This window comes from Dermacentor albipictus, chromosome 1 (assembly GCF_038994185.2).
Source record: "Dermacentor albipictus isolate Rhodes 1998 colony chromosome 1, USDA_Dalb.pri_finalv2, whole genome shotgun sequence".
Lineage (NCBI taxonomy): Eukaryota > Metazoa > Arthropoda > Arachnida > Ixodida > Ixodidae > Dermacentor > Dermacentor albipictus.
Window position 1 is genome coordinate 280090989 of NC_091821.1, and position 18860 is coordinate 280109848.

General features: G+C 47.4%; 1 pseudogene; it reads right to left on the minus strand.

Annotated features, from left to right (window-relative positions):
* Positions 1-1235: 1235 nt before the first annotated feature.
* On the minus strand, positions 1236-18537 carry LOC139054955 (uncharacterized; annotated as a pseudogene).
* Between the last annotated feature and the right edge of the window lie 323 nt (positions 18538-18860).

The window sequence follows — 18860 nt, forward strand, 5'->3', positions numbered from 1 at the left end:
AAAAATAATGGTGAAATCAATGGCCTGTGAAAAGTGTAATTTGTATATAGACACTGTTGACATAATAGGTGCCATACCGGTGCCATAATAGGTGCCATACCGGCCTCAAAATTGTACTGGACAGAGCAGTTTGTTTCCTATGTGAAGCTCGACCTCCCTTTACATGCTGTGCAAATAACCAAGCTCAGTTTGTTTTGACGTGCTACACAACATTCAGTGTAATCTGTTTTTGATTCTAAAGAAGTGCCAAACACCACCTCTTTTTCAAGGACGTCATGGGTATATTTGGCGAGACCTTTTTCAGCCCCTCATAATGGAAGTGTGGTCAGCCAGCTTTGCTTGGATGCCTTTATAGATTTCTGCTCCTGATCATTGTGTGCTATCAAATTGCAGAAGTCTATGCAACTGGTCCAAGGCATTACGTGTTTCTATAGTCGGATACAACTTTAGGAGGCTGCGGAATCTGCACTTTAAGGCAGGTGAACACAAGCCTGCACCAGTGGGCATGCACTCGAGACTGATATCGTGCCGCCAGACAGACTAATATTGCTCGTTGGAGAGGGACTATTTCTTTAGACGTGTAGGCAATCGGCTGCTGCGCTTTGGTCATCTGGGTGGGGCGTCTCCTGTCTTCTGAAGTTTTATCCGACTGTAAAGGATGCTGCTTTTCATACAACACAAAAGGACAAAGTGTACAATTATTTGGCCTATGAAATGGATACATCAGAAGTGTGCTATGCAAGGGCTTAAGATGTGTGAAATATGGTACATGCAATTATAAGACAATGTTAAAGAATATGTGGTATCGAACATGCATGTAATGGCACATTTGAATCGGGGAGTGTTGCAGTCATATGCACAGTCTATAGGTGATAGCATTATTAAGCTCCTGCTGTTTCCTTTCTTCATTGTGAATTACACACACCGTTCATCTTGTGGCTAATGAACACGCACTGTATTCTTGCACATAGAAAGAACAAACAGCATGATGACGTGTATGCTGCATTAGTGTATTTTTTATTTACATGGTCCAAGAGTGGCACAGGTTGTCTTACGTTTTTGCCTATTTTGAAGGGACACAAAGTGCATGTTATAAGTCTCCTAATATGCACAGCACAATGTTTACTGCAATAATTTTATTCATGTTCTTGAATAATAAACAAAATATTAAACTGAAAGCTCCTTTATAAGGTGCCTTCTGTGGGCTCGACAGGAGAGCAGTGAGGGCGCCGATACTACTGTTGTGGAGCAGCCCTCTGGACCTTTGCCACACTCTCAAGAGCACGTGCCTGGCGCTCGCCTACTGCCACCAGGCGGTCGAGTGGCTCCGGCAGCAGAATGTTTTGCTGCAAAAAAGTGTATTGGAATGAATCAGCCACGTACAAACCATTATTTACAAAGAAAAATGCTCGTTGCACTATTAGTACTAAGTGCCCTTAAATATGGAAGCCTCTAGTGTAGTATGCTTAGTAAAACAATGCGTTGGGACAACATTGCTTTATTTTTCAAAACTGGGGTTTTCTTTTTCAGAGCCAATTTTCATGTTGATTAGTGTGCCAGCAGCTGAGGTGGCCCTGCACCTTCACGCGTCTCTACTGTCAGCACCACAAACCTATTTTTGTTCGCTGCAAAACAAATGCCTCACCCTACAATCCCGTCTTATACGAGCTGATTGGATCCTATGCCTACAAACATCATAATCTTGTCCCATTACGCAATTTTCTACCATCCTTGGCTGTAGTTCTCTCTCCTTGACATTCATTCTGTAATGCTTATGTAATCACCTGATATGAATTGGCAACAAGTGATCGAATACGTGCATGGCCTGCCTGCCGATTCCTTTCTTTTTTAATCTCAACTAGCATATCAGTTGCCACGGTTTACTACGCCACTGTCTTCCTGCCTTAATGCTATCTGCAACAATTTTTGTTACTTCGCTTTCTACACAGTCCTTGACATCTCAAGTTTCTTTGTTAACCTCCAGGTTTATGTCCCATATTGCATAACCGGTGGAATGCAATGATTCTAGACTTTTTTCAAGGATATCGGTAACGTGGCGATCACGATTCGGTAATGCCTTCCATGTGCTGTTCAACCCATGAAATTTTTGTATAAGTTTCCTGCTTTATATCAGTACTTGCTATTGATATTTCACTTGGATAAAGATACTCTTCCATAAATTTTCTAGCTTAATGTCACTCATGAATTTCTGTTGCCTCACCAAGTTGCTGAAGGTTACCTTCATCTAGTCAATATTTTCGCGGGCCCACTTGCACGTAAAAGCACGAACACTCATTGGTTCTCACTGCCTTCTTTAAACTGCTGGACATTCAGTTCTTTACTACGAAAGTGACTTAATCCGTGCACTCTTATTATGCTAAATATGAAACAGTAGAAATATACTTATCTGCAGTTTGTCGAAGTCTCCTTCACTGTGTTGGTAGCGACATCCATCGTCGGTACCACCTCGTCGCATCGTAGCTATATAGGATGTCTACCTTTTGCCCACACTATGCAATGTTCGTGACGCTCGCAGTCACGCAGAGTGGAGGAACTGGGCGCACTCGCAGAAGCAGCCCCGGACAAGTTGTTTCTTCAGCACTTTGCCGTGAACAATAGGTGCGCGTTACGATCTGTAAAATCGCCGAAGCTATTGGCAGTCTTATCGGGTGCACGAGAAGATTGCCCACGGAGGAACAGAACTATCCAAGAAATAGTGGCCTTCGTCGAGCCTGATCACTACGTCGCGCACTGCAAGCTCGTTGTACGGGTTTGTTTACATTGGGCCTCTCTGATGCTTAGCCGCCATGCTTGCCCGGTGAATGGATGTGATGACGCCACTACAGCGCTCCCTCGTGGTATAATGCGAAGCGTACTAAATTACAAATTAGTCTAAGACGCATTCAGTGCACATCTCGTAAGCTTCAAAATGCTTCTAAACCTAGTTAAAGTAACTAATAATATTGTACTAAATGCATTTGTTTTACAACTTGCTTCTGCATGTAATGCACTCGGTGGAACGACAAACAAGTGAAAGAAGGCACGACCATGCACCGACGGTATGATCACGTGAGTCCCAGTTTGTCGACCGCCCAGAAGGCAACGCCCAAGGAATGATAGCCAGCCAGAGTGAATCTAGATAAACCAATGAAACTGGAGGCTTGTCGAAAGATAAACTGTGTCTCGGTACCATTCGTGCTTTCATCTTGGGGTGTCGCCAGAGCTCGTGAAGATCCCGAGTTTCGCCAAACTCGACGCATCCTGCATAGCACCCTTGGTCTTATGTGGCCTTGTGAATCGACTAATGCTTAAACCAAGCTCCCAGGATATTTTTCTGTGATAGTGGTCTACCTTCGAATCGGGTAATAGTTGCTCATGGAGCAGAGTGTTGAATGTGGAAGTGGCAGAGAAAGTGCTCTATACGTTCTCGTCACCCACCGAAAATTCCATGCCCACTGCTAGGCGCGCCTTGACAACTGTTTACGCGACGCCCAGCCATATGCAATATAGCAGCATAGTTTTGCGATGGCAGATTCCAGGTGAGAGAGAGAGGATGATTATGGAGATGAAGAGACACTATCTGCTGCAGCAGTTTAGGATCAAATGAATGAGTGAATGAGTTCATAGGAAAAAGGAGAACCGAATGTCGGTGGGAGCACGTCTGCGCACATTGAGAAAGGAGCGAGGTACAAAAAGAGCAAAAAATACAGTCCAGGTGGCAGGCGGAGTCACCGTAAAGGACGAGCGAATTTAGGCGGGAATTTCTGAAACCAGTTTAATTTCAATGTAGATGTTTGATGTTGAGCAAATGATTGGAGTCACCACCCAGCATCCGTCCTTTGCCGTAGTATAAGAACCCGCCGTTCTTGGTAATTGACATTTACCAAGCACCAATCTTGGCAATTATATATTATTCGGCCATACCTCGCCGCGCATCCCTTAGTGAGATGCTCTGTGAACTACAGCTGCATGCGCTGTCACGACAACTTACGACTATACCGCGACTCTTGCGGTTACGGTTGCCATACTCGTCACCCTTGCGTTTGCGGGAATACTATAAACAGCGTTTTACTGCATAAGTTAGACAATAGGCCGTTTAGAACAGCGTTTCTCGCCTTGCATACGCTCAACGCAAGCACCTTTGCAGTATGTTACAGTGCGCGTCCCTTCAAGACAAAAGAAAGTTAAAGCTCAGCGAGCCAGCCGGCCAGTGTGCCCAGTGGGCTAGCGTAGACGCCAGTGCGCATGCGCGGTACAACATGCGCAGTGGCGCCTACGCTGGCCTGCTGTGGCCGGTGGCTCGCTGAGCTATTACCTTCTAAAGACGCGAACGCAAACATAAGAGCGCGTTAGAAGACAGGGTGCCGTTTTTGGGCCTCGTGCCAAACGTACCCAAGCCAGCAATCTATCAGCCATGCTGTCGTTTCTATGCAAGGAGGCTTGAGCTTTTGGAGTGCCAGTCACGCGCTCCCGTAGGCGGGAGCGCGTGAAGCTGCCGGGCGCTATATTAACGCGATAGCGTTAAGGAGCTCGTGTCGCAGAAAAGCCGGTGTCGTCGGCGTCGGGTGTCGGCGTCGGCGGCGTTGACCGTGAGCGATAAATCACGGCAGGCGCTTCATAAATAAAAAGCAACTTCCAAGATTGGCCCGGTGGGAATCGAACCCGGGTCTCCGGAGTGTGAGACAGAGACGCTACCACTCAGCCACGAGTTCGATGCTTCCAAGCGGTGCAAACGCGCCTCTAGTGAATGCGGTGTTGCCTTCGAAACCAGCCGTGGAAAGTTATACTGCGGTGTATATCGGTAATTATGAACATGTAACGTACAGAAGTCACAATTACACGAGTTGCGAAGTGCGTTTCCGCTGCATTTCTTTTGCGCTTTCCGCACACGCAGAGCCATCTTGCGGCAAACACAGAAGACCCCCTCCTCTCAATGTACGGCGCTGCCCCGACAGGAGGCGCGCCGCGCGCGCATTGGGACCGCTGCCAGGCGCGTCGCGGGACTCCCTCTCCCCTGACGACGCTTCGCCGTGCTTCCGGTTTAGATTACTATCTATCTCTCTGCCCGTGCCGATCACGACGTTTGGCTGGCGTAGATCGTTTCCCCTCCGAGACACCGAGTTCTTTGGTTCGTTTCGTTCGCTCAGGCGCACGTTTCGTTGTCGCGCCGAACGCTGCGTTGCTCGACGTTCACCGCGTGATAGGTGGGCGCTAAGTCCGATGCGGGGCGCATCGTAAGTGATTGCTGTGCCGTAGCGCATTGTCTTATACCCCTTGGCGGGTCGACGGGAACGCTGTCGCGTCCCACTCTTGAAGGCGAAGCTTAAGCGTCCTCCAATTTTTGCTAGAGGGAACAGTGCGCGGCTAGAATACGTGGCCGCGGTATACGCGCGGCGCTCCCTGCGTTTGCGGTTCTGCAATAAAAAAGAAAATTAAACCCCTTTAAGAAGTATCTAAAAAGCATTTAAGAAATATTTAATAAGTATATGATAAAAAATATCAGTCAACCGTTATGCGTCGGTGTTGTATCACAAAAATGTGTCATTATGGCTGGTGCCCTTGTGCTTGTATTTTCTGTTTTCATTATTCAGTAACCTGCCGCCTGCATCGGCAGTCTGATTTAAAAAGAAATGAAATTATGGGGTTTTACGTGCCAAAACCACTTTCTGATTATGAGGCACGCCGTAGTGGAGGACTCCGGGAAATTTCGACCACCTGAGGTTCTTTAACGTGCACCTAAATCTAAGTACACGGGTGTTTTCGCATTTCGCCCCCATCGAAATGCGGCCGCCGAGGCCGGGATTCGAACCCGCGCCCTCCGTGCTCAGCAGCCCAGCACCATTGTCACTGAGCAACCACGGCGGGTATCGGCAGTCTGATTCCCACTCGTCGGTACGTGGTGCCCGCCCGTATGGGCAGCGACATCACCTTGAAATATAGTATCCTTATGCCATTTCTTAAAAACAGCACAATTCTTTAAAATGAGTGTTCAAGTCCGTGATTATGAAGCTGTTGCTGCTTTAAAGTTAGGAATGAGAGTTTTTGATTTAAACGTACAAAACAAGCATGAACAAAACGGTATGTCTCATTTTTGTCCATCGTTTCAGTTCAAACCGGAAAGACTCAGTGAAAGCAAATTTACAATATAGCTCAAGCGATGATCTGCACACAGCTGCAAGTCCACACGCGCTCCGACGAGAGTAGCCTGCCGAAGTTATGCCCCCGTCACACCGGAAGATTTAATGTCATTCGAATCGAATGACATTCGATACATCGAATGTCATTCGGTGTCTTGCGGTGATACACAGTAAATTATAATGGCATTCGGAAATGATAGCAATGACGATCTGGAACAACATTTGTGAAATGAAAAAAAATTGTGCGTATTAAACGCGTTTCAAAACTTTTGTGAGTACTTTTAAAACGGACGAAAACATTTTGACGCCAATTATTCACAACTAAAAGCACTTCGATCAACACATCTAATGTGGCCGACCGCCGCAACAGACTCCTCAATGCAAAGAGTAATAGCGCTTGAGCACAGCCCGTGGTGAAAATATCCTCGCGGCAAAACTAATTATTTCTTTTTATAAGACTGAAAACATATCTTCTGACTTTGCTGATGCACGCATTATTCTTTCGCCTTGCGTGTCGCTGTTGTTTATCTGGGATCAAGAGTGTACATTCGGTTTGAAATCGAATGCGAATAAGTTCCCCTAACTTATTCGATGGCAAATGTCATTCCATTCGAGTGAGATTAAATTTTCCTGTGTAAATCTTGATTAGTGCGATTATATGCGAATGCCATTCGATTCGAATGACATTAAATCTTCCCGTTTGACAGGGGTATTAGTCATGTGTTACCTAGCGGCTCAAGCAGTCTTCACATTTTTTTTTTCGTTTCTGCGTCCGTTCTACCTGCTTCAGCCGATAAATCGAAGGTGACGGCGGAAGGCGGTAGCGTAGTGGTTAGCGTGCCCAGCTCCCAAACGTAGAACGCTGCAAACACAGGGGCTCGAATCACGTCGCTTGTTTGTGGGAACACCTTTCTGTGCTCTCTGGTGATGACGAAGCTCACAATCAGGCGGCGGCCTCACGTCAACAGTCGCCGTCAGCGTAACAGAATAAGCAGGCGTGCGAAAGTCGCATCTAAAGCAGAAAGTATATTCAGAGGAAATACAGTATGCTCCTATCGACAAAAATAGTGATGAATAACGAGCGCTGTTGTTGTGCGAGGTTGTAGACCGATAATATCACCAAAGACAGGGTAGCACTCCTATCCCGGTAATTACAGGTAATGTACATCAACAGCATGCCAACTAGCGCGTAATCCACAATTCATTAGGTCGTTGCATGTTTCTGTTTAGTGTAGAACCAGCGAGTAGTGTAAGAGATGACACTGAAGAGATAGCGGTCAGGCGAAGTGCGCGAAAAGTAGTTGAGGACAGCCAAAGTGAACGTCAGCGCCGTGTTGAAGAAAACCTGCGATTTCAGTTTCTCAGGTCGCCAGAAAGGCTCAAGTGGTAGCATACCGTTGGGCGTATTTGGTAACCACAGCGATTGACATACACTTTGCAAAAACGAAAAGAGGAAAAAGGCGATAAGTTGAAAATTAAATAATAATAGGACTCGTGTGTTGTACGATGAGATTGAAGAAGACAATCAGGTAAGATTGGCGGCTTTTTCAAGCTAAATAGTATATGCCAACCCAGCATGGTCACACTTGCGCGACACGCCATGGACGCCTGCCACCAGGACATCATGGAGTTACGGCGATGACAGTTTGCAATGGGTGTTTTGGAACAAAAACGAGCACAAGAAAGCTTGCGAATAGGGGCATCAGAAAATCGAGTACTACGGCTCTTCTTGATTTTGTTCAAGATGATGTCAGCATTTTATTCAGCGTTTATCTGTGACAAAAGGAGGTCAAGCTATATTTATTTGCATATTGGCGCTCATTAATACAATATTTTCTTTCGCAGTGAGCAAAAGCGGCTGTTATGTCCACGGTAGAATTCATTTAAACAGCTTCACTCCCATGGTCATTACATCAGTGCCAACGTCCGTGAGATCGTAGTCGTCAAACTGGGATATAAGTGACAGGGAAATCAGGAAGTTGATGAATGGCGAGAAGGCAGAAGCTTGCACTAGACCTCAGGAAAACAAAATAACTCTTTGAGCAGCATGGTCAATGGCCGTGCTATGGTTTCAACGTCTCCTAATAATACCCCAAAATGTGAGCAGAGGCTGACAAAACTGCAGCCATGTTGGGAAAGGTGAACCCGCTGGAAATTTCAGGACAGTACTAGCTCAAATATAAAAGAAGACTTAAAGACAAAAAGAAACCATAAAGTTGTCAGACAAAATTCCGGAAGAATAAATTGGCTGTTGAAGGAGTTCAGCGGAAACCCGATGGTGCTAAATAAGGCGAGAATTACGGCAAGTGTTTTAGAGAGGTCAAGTAGGTCCTTTAGCCGACGCCAGCGCCCGGCAACTGTCAGGCGAGTGCACATATAAGCGAGATGCCTGGTCGGCAGTCGTTACAGGGTGATTCGGGTATAAAATTTTGGAAGCGGACTCCATCACATTAAATACAATGCACTCTACGGTCATTCTTCAAAGGCCCGTACCGATGCTCGCACCATGAGGATGCAAACAAATTGTCTCACGTGCCAACTGTCACCTTCCTTGAACTACCAACATTCCGTACCCGCCGTAGTCGCTTAATGGATATAGGGTTGGGCTGCTAAGCACGAGGTCGCGAGATCCAATCCTAGCCACTGCGGTCGTATTTCGATGGGGGCGAAAGGCGAAAACAGCCGTGTACTTAGATTTAGGTGCACGTTAAAGAACCCCAGCTGGTCCAAATTATAACGGAATACCCCACCACCGCGTGCCTCGTTATCAGATCGTGGTTATGGCACATAAAACGCCATAATTTATTATTTACCATTCCTTAAGGATGTCCTTATTAGTCGCACAACTCTTGAATACAAGTGTCAGGAGTTGTGCGCGAGTCCTTTTAGTATGTGGACAGCCATTTTGGCATTCGATATCTGCTAGTCTACATTGCGTCTATATTATATAGGTGGGACGGAAACATGGTAGACAATATGGAGAGAAGAGAAATCCCGCATATATTACTGCAAAATTATCTTAAATAATGGTCTTCTTTCACGCGTGTGTATAACCGTGACAGGACAGTACTTTCACAACTGGAAGTACTGTATATGTCATGCCCAAAGGTGTACCTAGCCCGGTGGCCAGTAAATGGGACGTAATATTGTGTGCAACTTCGGTCATAACGTGTTAAAGGACGACCACACAGAGACAGTTTGTGCAATTCTTGTGTCGTACCTTTCGCCTCAAGGTGCAGAACCAACTTATCCATGTATCCATCTAAATAGTTATGCACATTTCGATTTGCAGCTGCTGCGGCAGCCCATAATTGCGGATAGCAAAGTTACTAGGAAAATAATTGGGGGCACCTTAACGAAATCGATAAGTCAAAATCAAAAGCCGTCCACGACGGCGTCTCTCGTAGACGCTGTGCGGTGTTCGGACGTTAACAGTGTGTGCCCACTGAAGAAAGGCTGCCACAGAGTGCTTCTGATGGTTAGCCTAGCCTGTTTTCTCCGTAGCATCAAAAAGAAAGAAACAAGAAAAAGGAAAAGAAAGAAAAAGAAAAGACCCTTATCAAGAACCCAGAATCAGTCATCGCTCGTCGCGACTAAACACTCTTAGGATGATAAGTCATTTTCATGCAACGAGCGGTTACGCTTCATCAAGAACGCTGATAACGCCAGCGTGACAAGCGTTGTGGCGAAGGTTAATGCGCAGGGATAGCTCTTAATTATTTTATTTTTGTTTTGTTGACATTATCACGCGTCACAGCGGGAAGTTTGAAAAGCTTAAGGTCCGTACGCCACGTTGTCACTTACGCGAACTAAACGCTCGTGTCCAGAAAAGCTGGATAGGAAAGGCATCGATTCACGCTTTCCAAATTTTATTTAGTCGCCACCTGTATGACAAAAGCTTCACGTAGTGTTTTATCGAATATGAAAATTGAAACATAAATATTAGGGCGATTTTAGGCAAATGTGGCGACCGAAAATATCTGCTTCTCCCCCCCGAAATTAGAAAAAAATTCCTGTACATAAGCCCTAGCTGCACAAAATTTTCGTAATATTTTTCGATTGGAAAAAGCTTTTTAAGCACGTTAGGGTCATTTGAATTTCACGATACGGTGGGAAAATGAATGCGAAACGAAATCTTCCAAAAATCGACCGTCTCAAGTATTCGTTCAAAATTTGTGTTTTTCAGTTGTCTGAACATTTTTCTTTCATTACAAAACAGTTTGAGAAAATACTTTTATGTTCCTTAACTCTGAACACCTTAGTAAAAATGCACAAATAATAGCCTTCTTCAGAAAATTTTCAATAAAGTTGGTCATCGAAAGAAAGTCTGTAATTATATTCACAAAGGTGCCCATAAAACGCACCATCTAATAAAATTTTATTCTACATTGTGTGCTCTGCCGCCCCAAAAATGAAAGCCTCAATTCGGAACAAATGCTATTTCGATCTACGTATAGACGTCGGTAACACACGATGGTGAACCCTGAAAAACACGCAGAAAAGCGGATATAATTGAGGCATATAAGTACTTTCGCCAAGGAAATTTTAATCCAATTAATTTACGCTATAACCAAGAAAAAGGTTTTTCTGAATTTGACCCTCACCATTGCAATATCTGGGTTCGCGCTTTGACTTGAGCTGATAGTTTATTGGCGGGAAATAGAAACTATGGCACTGCCGGTGGTGGTGTGTGTGGAGTGGAATAAAATCTGTGATCGCCAGAAGTTCGTAAGAGCGTGATCCTTAAGGTATGCCTATTTAAGTTATGCTATGTTCAGACTACATTCGTAAGGCGCCGATTTTTCGTAACATGCGTAAGCGGAAGCGCAACAAGCGTATGCGTCTAGTTCAGACTGCGAACGTAGAGGTACCAAAGCTCGCAATTCACGGGAAAATCGTGGGTGAGAGTGTTAAAGGGTCGTCAACATTTACGACTGCGATATTACGACCGTTGCAACACAGCCAATGGCCGATAAGCTTTCGGTTTTCAACAACAGGTGACGACACTTCCGTCCTCCCGTCTGCAGACAGCTCCGGGCGCGGGAAGTGCCATTCCGCCATTCCGTGCGCACGATTGGCTGTGTTCGTGAAAATTTTTGCAGTGCGCCTTGCGAGACTGTCTTCAGTTCATCTGGTTTATCCGCCGAGGAAATCGATGGCCGCAGATGCGTGCTCCGAACTTCGATGAGTGGTCTCATTAGGTTTTCAAGGAAGCGGAACTGCTGGGGCGACATGCGCATGAAGTTAGGAAACATCGCAGCGTCACCAACTCGGAGCTTGGCGAAAAGGTTGTGAAAATCGCCGTCCACGGCCCCGTCGAGAAATACTTGCCGCACCTAAACCCTTCTGCGTCGCCTTCGTCGTCTTTGGGCGATTGAATACATGACTATAAGTTTGTTTTGAGCGTGAATTTCTTCGATCTCGGCCAGCGCTCGCATGTTGACAGGAGCCATATTGGGCCGCTGGTGACGTCGATTCTGCAACTCCAAATTTGATTGGCCCGTTGTAAAAGCCGTAATTTAAGCAGCAGTAAATGTGAACAAAGGTGCCGGCTTAATTGCCGTAACGATTTTTACAACCGTTACGTTCGATACGCCGAAAGAGCTGTTACGCGTGTTACGACCGTAATGTGAACATAGCTTTAGGTCGACATTGCGCATTATAGTGTGACTGGAAATATACCGGATGTTTCACGCAGTTTGAGCCAAACATTAAAAATATGCTAATGTCATGCAGCTGGAAAGAGCCAAGGTAATGTTTTTTGCCGTGGCTTAGAGAAACTCAGATTATGTTGTGCATTCTCCCTAGTCCCATAATCAGTCTTATGCATTTATTCAACTTTTGACATATTGACACGTGTACCTGTTCACCGGGTGACCACGTTTCACCGCCCAACCAATGTTATCACACAGCGCAGGAGGCGCCTGTATGTATCGGAAGGTTCTCGAAAGTTATCAATGTTTCTGTCCGCTGTCTGTTGTCGCCGAACCTTGTGTATGTAACCTGATTTCATCGCGTGACTCCAATAGTGTAGAACTTGTGGAAGACACGCGGGTCCAAGCGATTACTCTAGAACGTTCGACGACTGATGCATAAGAGCCGACGCGCTTGACCCGCTGATCATATTTTCGATGATCGCCGACTGTGGTCGCCGCTGTCACCGTTCTTTGAGCGTAAGTTGTTTTCAAGGGGACAGGTTCGCCCAATAAAACGCTAGTTTCCTCATTTCCGGTTTTGGCTGGTTTCTTCGCCCTCACTACTACACTCTCTAATAAAATTACACCCTTTGGGTCGTATCTTGTCACACAACAATAAACGTCATCTGTCTTGTCCGCATTTCCTATCCTTAACGCTACCCGCCGTGGTTGCTCAGTGGCTATGGTGTTGGGCTGCTGAGCACGAGGTCGCAGGATCGAATCCTGGCCACGGCGGCCGCATTTCGATGGGGGCGAAATGCGAAAACACCCGTGTACTTATATTTAGGTGAAAGTTAAGGAACCCCAGGTGGTCAAAATTTCCGGAGTCCTCCACTACGGCGTGCCTCATAATGAGAAAGTGGTTTTGGCACGTAAAACCCCATAATTAAATTAATTCTTAACGCTGCGAGTCCGGTACTTCCCAGTAACGAACGGCATGCGCATTATCAGCATGACATTGCATTTGAAGAAAGGAGACGCAAGCAAGGCAGATGACGATTACTGTTGTGTGGCAGATATACAACCCAATGGGTGTACCTCTGTCTTAGATTGTACGTGGCAATATTATAGTTAGATATAACTAGTTATAGATATGCACAGACACACGCGCGCACGCAGACACATGCGGTCACACACACACACACACACACACACACATGCATGTGGACACATGCGCGCGCTCACACACGTACACACACGCACACACACTCAGGCATGCACGCAGACACATGCGCACACACACACACGCAGACACATGCGCGCACACACACGCGCACGCATGCACGCAGAAGAATGCGCGCGCACACACTTACAAACATGCACACGCACACTAGCATGCGCATGCAAGGAGACACATGTGCGCACAGCCACTCACGCACACCCGTCTACGCATCCACACAGAGAAATGAGCGCGCGTACATGCGCACACATATGCCCACCTGGACGCAGACATGCGCGGCAACGCACACGCACACACGCATGCATGCACGCAGACCCATGCGCACAAACACATGCACGCAAGTACATGCGTGCGCACACACGCACACGAACGCACGTAGATACATGCGCGCGCACACACACGCACACGCATGCATGCCAATACATGCGCGCACACACAAACCCAAGCAGACGCAGAAGCACGCACGCATGCACGAGCACACATGGGCGCTCACACACACGCAAACAGACGAACACGCATGCCCGTAGACACATGCGCGCGCACGAACACGCACGCACGCACACGCACGCACACACACGCACGCACACGCACACACGCATGCACGCAGACACATGTGCGCGCACACACACGCACGCACACGCACGTACGCATGCAGACATATGATCGTGCACGCACACGCATGCCCACGCACGCATGCCCACCGACACATGCGCGCGCACATACAGACACACAGACGCACACGCACGCAGACACCTACGTGCGCACACGCTCTTACACGCAGGCACACACACGCCAGCACATGCGTGCACACACACGCACTCATACGCGCACACGCATGCACATACACGCACGCATGCACGCAAACACATGCGCGCGCACACACGCACACAAGTACAAGCACGCACTCGCACGCATGCACAGAAAAATGCGCGCACACGCACCCACACACACACACAATCCGCACGCATGCGCACAGACACATACGCGCGCACACACACGCATGCACGCACACACATGCGTGCACTCACGCACGCACACGCCCTTACAGGCACGCACACGCACGCATGCACGCAAGCACATGCGCACGCACACACATGCACGCGCACGCACGCACACGCACGTACGCTGTAAGGTTTGGGGGCTCAATCCCACCGTTCGTAAATCGTTATCAAGATTGGAGTCGGGCATGAATTAGAATGCCGTCGTCCAACTTATCCACGCTGAGGACGTTGATAAAGGGAAGGACTGCTTCTCATCGAGAACGAGGAACATCGGTTCATTTACAGTATCTACATCAGTCTAGCATGACTGCGAGAGAAAGTACATCAGTCTAACATGACTATGAGAGAAAGTTCATCAGTCTAACATGACTGCTTGACAAAGTGCCTCGAGCATCCGCACAACAGCGGTTTATAAACACTCGGTCCCCCCTCGATTCCAAGGTGACGGAAACGTTCGTTCAGTCATCGTAAGCAAGCCGCCACTCCGCGGGACGGCTTACACACACTCACGCACACACACACACAGGTTCCCGGTCCGGAACCGACGTCACATGGACTTCGTAGAAGTCGGAGCTGACTCCCGCAGCGTGGCCGGTAGCCCATTATCTTGGCTTTCGAAGGACGCTTGGAAAGAGGCGTAACTAGACGTTCCCGCGGGCATTCCCCCGCTCGCGGCCGACCAGGTGGGCGGTGGTGGGCTCAGTAACAACAGTTGGTTCACCGACCGCGTTTAGTCACAATGGCGACGAGGCTAGAGCGTAACGGTGGCGTTCCAAGCAAAGGTTGCCGCCGCTGTCGCAACTGGCTGGCAAAACTTGCACCTGAGCAGGCCGTTCTTAACAGCGCCTCCATGGCCCGGAAAATCTCGAGTGTCCAGCGCTACAACCGCTGGGCAGGAAGAGAACGGCTGTTGGCCAGGGGTTCATGCCTTGGCTCGCAGCGACCACTTGCGTAATGGTGTCACCGCCCCAAAACATCCAACAAGGACAGGCAACTGCAAAACGAACCCCACAACACGGCTCCGCGCCGAGATGACGTACTTGAATCTCACTTTAGACCCGCTAGGCTTCAAAGGAAACATAAGTGCAGAAACAAAAAATGCTGCGTTTCACTAGGTCATCTTTTGAAGGAATTTCGTGCTGACAAATTCAGCAATCATGGAGGGCATCCTGCTAGATGAGAGGGTATCTTCTTGGCTTCACAAAATTAACAATAATAACCATAAAATTTAGGCGGGACCCTTCGCATAATTCAAATTAGCCTGCTCAATCCATCCGCATTGCTATGCAACTTTCCCTTCTTATATCTAACGGAGAAGTTGTACTCTTGGAGAGTGAGACTTCAACGGAGCAAGTGGCCATTTTTGTGTGATATTTGATTGAGCCCCGTCAGAGGACAGTGGTCGGTCTCGAAGATGAACTTCACTCCGTAAAATTAACATGACAACTTCAGGGTGGCCCAACCTAAACAAGCGCATTCCTTCTCTGATGCGCTGTAGGCTTCCTCTCTTACATTTAGTTTACGGCTGGCATAGAGGATAGGATACTCCTCGTTATCGTCGCCGACCTGACTAAGTACCACGCCCATACCACTGTCGCTTGTGTCGCATTGAACTATGAATTCCTTTGTGTAGTCTGGCGCGTGAAGCACAGGACGAGAAACCAATAGCGTTTTCAAACTTTGGAAAGCCTTATCTTTGTCTTTATCCCAGTGTACGCTACTCGGTGCTCCCTTTCGGAGGGCGTCCATTATTGGACTTGCCATTTGCTAGTAATTCGGAATGTACCGTTGATAGTACCGCACAAGTCTTAAAAATGGACGAAGGTCTGTTTTCGTGCGCGGCTGCGAAAATTCTGCAATCGTAGCTATTTTCAGCTCGGCCGGCCGTCTCGTGCCCTGGCCTACAACATGGCCCAGATAAGTAACCTGCGAACAACCATGTCTACACTTTCCGCTTTCATTGTTAAGCGGGCTTCTCTCAACCGTGAGAACACCTTTTGAGGTGCGATACCTGTTGTTCCCAGCTGTCTGAAAAAAATTGCTACATCAACAACATATGGCGCAAGGCGAACTCCTTTAAGTCTTTTAGAACAATATGTATTAACTTAGAGAAGCTAAACGGCGCGTTCTTCAGCCCGAAGCTGAGTGTGAGAGGGCAAAGAGTGCCTACAGGTGAGATGAATGCGGCATGCGGCTGGCACTTTCTGAAAGGGGAACTTGCCAGTACCCCCGCACGAGATCTATAGTTGAAATGTATTTAGTAGCGCTAACACTTTCAAGTAGTTCCTCAATTTTGGGTATCGGGTACAGCTGATCCCTTGTGATGGCATTTAGCTTCCTGTAGTCAACACACGGACGAGGGTCCTTGTTAGGGGTTTCTACGAGTATTAGCGGTGACGTGTAGTCACTCTCAGCGGGCTCAATAACTCCCAACTCTAGCATGCGCTGTATCTCTGCCTCCATGATTTCCCTCTGCCTTGGAGACACCCTGTAAGGCTTTGATCTTACGGGTTCGGTTGATGTCAGCTCTATTTCATGCGTTATTAGTTCGGTTCTACCCGGCCGATCGCTGAATCGGTCGCGATATTCCCCTAACACCTCTTTTAGCTGAACTAGCTGCTCGGGTCTTAGAGCGTGCGAGCTTACCGAATGTTTTACTACTTCTTCTAGGGCGATTTCAGAGTTAGAGGTCGCCCTATGCCCCTTAAACTTGGTACTAGTGCCATCCTGCTCTTTGATGGTATAGTTAACGACTCCGCTCCGCTCTACATATGGTTTCATCAAGTTTCACTGATATATCCTCACCTCCTTCCTGCGACCGGGCATTTTCATAGTTAGTATCTGAAAGCTTGTGCAACACTTTAACGGGCCCGTCCCAGTAAACTTCAAGTTTCTTCTTTCTTGAAGGTTTGAGGATCATTAACTGGTCTCCGGCGTTAAACGTACGAAGCCTCGCATTCTTGTTGGATTAGAATTGGGCGTTCTTTTGAGCTACTCCCATGTTCTTTTCGACTAGTTCTTGGGTTGCGCTTAGCCATTCCAGCAGATTTAGCACGTATTCACCCACTGTAGGACTCTCTCCTCTTTCCTCCCACATCTCTCCTAACATTCTGAGAGGAGAACGGAGTGTCCTCCCGTACACTAGTTCTGCTGGCGAGAACCCTGTAGCTTCATGTGGAACCGTTCGGAAAGCAAACAAAGTTGCCGGCAGACAGTTCTCCCAGTCCTCCTTAAGCTCGTAACAGCGCACGCAAAACTCGCTTAAGCACTGAATGCGACCTCTCTACATTGTTTGACTGAGGGGGATAGACGGAACTGTGTACTAACTTTACCCCACACTTTTGCAAGAATCTGGAAGTCAGTGCGCTGGTGAATACTGACCTTTGATCCGCCGGAATTTCGGCTGGGAACCCAGCTCGTGCAAATACTGTCAAAAGCGCGTGTAATACTTCGGTGGAGCTGAGCTCCTTCAGAGGGATTGCTTCTGGAAACTTTGTAGCTGGACACAGCATGGTAAACAAGTACCTGTAACCGAATTTTGTTTTTGGTAGAGGCCCTACTGCGTCTATCACAAGTCATCTGAAAGGCTCTGTTATTAAGGGCACTACCTTTACTGGAGCTTTCCATGTCTCTCCTGGTTTATCCGAGCGCTGGCAGGCGTCGCATGATCTTACAAAGTTGTCTAAATCTTTGAAACAGCCAGGCGAGTAGTATTCCATAAGCAATCTTTCCTTTGGTTTGTTTATGCCTAGGTGGCCGGACCACCCACTTCCGTGACAGAGGCTCAAATGGTCCTCCCTGTACTTCGTAGGTACCACTAATTGATCTAAAATCCTACCCTTTCGATATCTGTAGTGCCGATACAACAATCCTCCTCTCTCATGTATCGTCACGTTGCGCCTAGCAATGCCTTCTTTAGCTGTGTGGTGCAATTTAGCTAAGCTGTCATCATTCTTTTGCTCCGCTGCCAGTGACTCTCTGTTCACGCGTAAGAGCTGATCAAAGTTTTTTGAGGCCGGTGATAATAACGACCCTGTCTCGCTTGCGATTGCGTCAGCTTACTCTTCCTGCTGGCTTGAACATTGACACTCCAGTGCTACGCTCTCATTGAGCTGGTCAGCTGGCAGGCTCTCCTCAACTCTTTTTTTGTCCCTCGGGCCTTGCTCGGATTCGGGTATTGAAGTTCTTCCCTTTTCTGCTTGCGCTGGAGCAGCTTGTGCATTTTCAGCCGAAAGGGACGCAATTTTACAAGCTCGGCGTCGCTTTAATGCCTGTACTACGTCCTCTCCCAATTTGAGTCCATTGTCACGCAGTAACTGATTCGAACGATTCGAAAAGATGTAAAGGTACTGCAGTGAAAAAAATTTGGAAACTCCAGCCTCAGTCTCTAGCTCCCCAAATGGTCCACTGATTTTGACTTTGGGCATGGGCAGACACACGCTGTGTTCTACAACCTGCTTGATCCATGCTACTTCTCCGATAAAGTCATCTACCGTCACGTAAGACGGATGGACAATGTCCATCGTGGCGGCACTGCCTCTTAGCACCCGGCATGGTTTGCCACTGCTATTGCAGGTCGTGAAGATATGGGCTTAAAAGTTCCATATTCTCATTCTCGTGTTTTTCCTCCACGTAGGAGAAAACTACGCTAGGCCTCCCACAATTTACAGCTATATGTGCCAGTTTGTGTTATATATACCAGCGGATTGGTCTGAAAGATTCGAATTTTGTTTTCTCCTCTTTTGGTAGTGTTTCCCCGTTTGATTTCTCCTCGCTCTTTTCTGAGGGCTTTTCCTCTACGTGTACAGGCTCCAGTCGTCTAGTATATGAACCCTTTTTGAACGGA